Genomic DNA, 3,892 nt, shown 5'->3' with positions numbered 1-3,892 from the left:
CTTAGCCCTAAATTTTAAGTAGATTTGACCTATCTTTTGTGGGGTTCAGTTTCATATAAACAAACCCCAAGACTGGGGGCTCAGCCTATAGCTTTGGTTGTCCACACTGCTTGTGAGAATATCAAGAATTCAACTTGGGGAAGTTGAATTTCTCCCCACTCTCACCATTTCCTGAAGGGGGCTTACAAATACTTTTCCAGTCACTGATCAAATCACTCTGGGATTCATCGGGGCATCACTCTGGACAAACCAACAAAAATTCATGTGCTACCTGAGATTCCAAGTACTTATGACATTCAATCAAACTATCTACATGAGTTATATTAGGAAATGCTCTAGTCAAAATATAAATTTTGTAAGAAATAAATATTTTTTGCTTTAGTCTCACACATAAGGTGACATTTTAAAGTATTAATTATTATCTATTTTCAGCACCCTGTAATAATAACATTCCTTTGTTCTTCCTCATGCAAGCACATTTTTAAAGTTTGTACATTGTACATTTCACTATTATTATACACTCTAGGCATTCCTAGATTATACCATCTTGATCTTTAATATCTATCTTTCTTTCTGATTTCATTTATGTTCCCAGCCCTCCTCCCTCTATCATTCTCACATGCAGCTTCATTCAGTGTTTTAACATAATTACATTACAGTTAGGTAGTATTGTGCTGTCCATTTCTGAGTTTTTGTATCCAGTCCTGTTGCACAGTCTGTATCCCTTCAGCTCCAATTACCCACTATCTTAACCTATTTCTATCTCCTGATGGTCACTGTTACCAATGACATATTCCAAGTTTATTCTCTAATGTCAGTTCATATCAGTGAGACCATACAGTATTTGTCCTTTAGTTTTTGGCTAGTTTCACTCAGCATAATGTTCTCAAGGTCCATCCATGTTGTGGCATACTTCAAAAGTTTATTCTGTCTTAAAGCTGCAAAATATTCCATCCTATGTATATACCACAGTTTGTTAAGCCACTCGTCTGTTGATGGACACTTTGGTTGTTTCCATCTCTTTGCAATTGTAAATAATGTTGCTATAAATATTGGTGTGCAAGTGTCTGTTTGTGTCTTTGCCCTTATGTCCACTGAGTAGATACCTAGCAATGATATTGCTGGGTCATATGGCAATTCTATATTCATCTTTTTCAGGAACCGTCAAACTGCCTTTCACAGTGGCTGCTCCATTTGACATTCCCACCAACAGTGGATAAGTGTGCCTCTTTCTCCACATCCTCTCCAGCACTTGTCATTTTCTGTTTTGTTGATAATGGCCATTCTGGTGGGTGTGAGATGATATCTCATTGTGGTTTTGATTTGCATTTCTCTAATGGCCAGGGACGTTTAGCATCACTTTATGTGCCTTTTGGCCATTTGTATTTCCTCTTCTGAGAAGTGTCTTTTCAAGTCTTTTTCCCATTTTGTAATTGAATTGGCTGTCTTTTTGTTGTTGAGTTGAACAATCTCTTTATAATTCTGGATACTAGACCTTTATCTGATATGTCATTTCCAAATATTGTCTTCCATTGGTTAAGCTGTCTTTTTACTTTCTTGTTGAAGTTCTTTGATGGACAAAAGTGTTTAATTTTGAGGAGTTCCCATTTATTTATTTATTTCCTCAGTGCTCTTGCTTTAGGTGTATGATGTGTAAAACTGCCTCCAATTATAAGATTTATAAGGTATTTCCCTACATTTTCCTCTGTTTTATGGTCTTAGATCTGATGTTTGGATCTTTGTTCCATTTTGAGCTAACTTTTGAATAGGATGTGAGATACGGGTCCTCTTTCATTCTTTTGCATATGGATATCCACTTCTCTAGGCACCATTTATTGAAGAAACTGTTCGATCCCAGGTGAGTTGGCTTGACTGCCTTATCAAAGATCAAATGTCCATAGATGAGACAGTCTATATCTGAACACTCTATTCGATTCCATTGGTCTATCTATCTTTGTGTCAGTACCATGCTGTTTTGATCACTGTGGCTTCACAATATGCCTTAAAGTCAGGCAACGTGAGACCTCCAGCTTCATTTTTTTCCCTCAAGATACTTTTAACAATTCGGGGCACCCTGCCCTTCCAGATAAATTTGTTTATTGGTTTTTCTATTTCTGAAAAGTAAGTTGTTGGGATTTTGATTGGTATTGCATTGAATCTGTAGATCAATTTAGGTAGAATTGACTTCTTAACTATATTTAGTCTTCCAATCCATGAACATGGTATGCCCTTCCATCTATTTAGGTCTTCTGTGATTTCTTTTAACAGTATCTTGTAGTTTTCCTTGTATAGGTCTTTTGTCTCTTTAGTTAAGTTTATTCCTATGTATTTTATTCTTTTAGTTGCAATTGTAAGTGGAATTTGTTTCTTGATTTCCCCCTCAGCTTGTTCATTACTAGTGTATAGAAATGATACAGATTTTTGAATGTTGATCTTGTAACCTGCCACTTTGCTGTACTTGTTTATTAGCTCGAGTAGTTTTGCTGTGGATTTTTCAGGGTTTTCGATGTATAGTATCATATCATCAGCAAACAGTGATAGTTTTACTTCTTCCTTTTCAATTTTGATGCCTTGTATTTCTTTTTCTTGCCTAATTGCTCTGGCTAGAACTTCCAACACGATGTTGAATAACAGTGGTGATGGTGGACATCCTTGTCTTTTTCCTGATCTTAGGGGGAAAGTTTTCAAGTTTTCCCCATTGAGGATAATATTAGCTGTGGGTTTTTCATATATTCTCTTTATCATTTTAAGGAGGTTCCCTTGTATTCCTATCCTTTGAAGTGTTTTCAACAGGAAAGGATGTTGAGTCTTGTCAAATGCCTTCTTTGCATCAATTGAGATGATCATGTGATTTTTCTGCTTTAATTTGTTGATATGGTGCATTACATTAATTGATTTTCTTATGTTGAACCATCCTTGCATACCAGGGATGAATCCTACTTGGTCATGATGTATAATTCTTTTAATGTGTTACTGGATTCGATTTGCTAGAATTTTGTTGGGGATTTTTGCATCTATATTCATTAGAGAGATTGGTCTGTAGTTTTCTTTTTTTGTAATATCTTTGCTTGGTTTTGGTATGAGGGTGATGTTGGCTTCATAGAAAGAATTAAGTAGCTTTCCCTCCACTTCAATTTTTTTTGAAGAGTTTGAGCAGGGTTGGTACTAACTCTTTCTGAGATGTTTGGTAGCATTCACATGTGAAGCCGTCTGGTCCTGGACTTTTCTTTTTGGGAAGCTTTTGAATGACTGATTCCATTTCTTTATTTGTGATTGGTTTGTTGAGGTCATCTATTTCTTCTTGAGTCAAAGTTGGTTGTTCATGCCTTTCTAGGAACTTGTCCATTTCATCTACATTGTTGTATTTATTAACATAAAGTTGTTCATAGTATCCTGCTATTACCTCCTTTATTTCTGTGAGGTCAGTAGTTATGTCTCCTCTTCCATTTCTGATATTATTTATTTGCTTCCTCTCTCTTCTTCTTTTTGTCAGTCTTGCTAAGGGCCCATCAATCTTATTGATTTTCTCATAGAACCAACTTCTGGTCTTATTGATTTTCTCTATTGTTTTCATGTTATCAATTTCATTTATTTCTGCTCTAATCTTTGTTATTTCTTTCCTTCTGCTTGCTTTGGGGTTAGGTTGCTGTTCTTTCTCCAGTTTTTCCGAGTGGACAGTTAATTCCTGAATTTTTGCTCTTTCTTCTCTTTTGATATAGGCCTTTAGGACAATAAATTTCCCTCTTAGCACTGCCTTTGCTGCGTCCCATAGGTTTTGATATGTTGTGTTTTCATTTTCATTTTCCTCTAGATATTTACTGATTTCTCTTGTAATTTATTCCTTGACCCACTGGTTGTTTAAGAGTGTGTTGTTGAGCCTCCACGTATTTGT

The sequence above is a fragment of the Tamandua tetradactyla genome, chromosome 23 (assembly GCF_023851605.1).
Source record: "Tamandua tetradactyla isolate mTamTet1 chromosome 23, mTamTet1.pri, whole genome shotgun sequence".
NCBI classification, from domain to species: Eukaryota; Metazoa; Chordata; class Mammalia; order Pilosa; family Myrmecophagidae; genus Tamandua; species Tamandua tetradactyla.
This window is presented reverse-complemented; position numbering follows the sequence as displayed.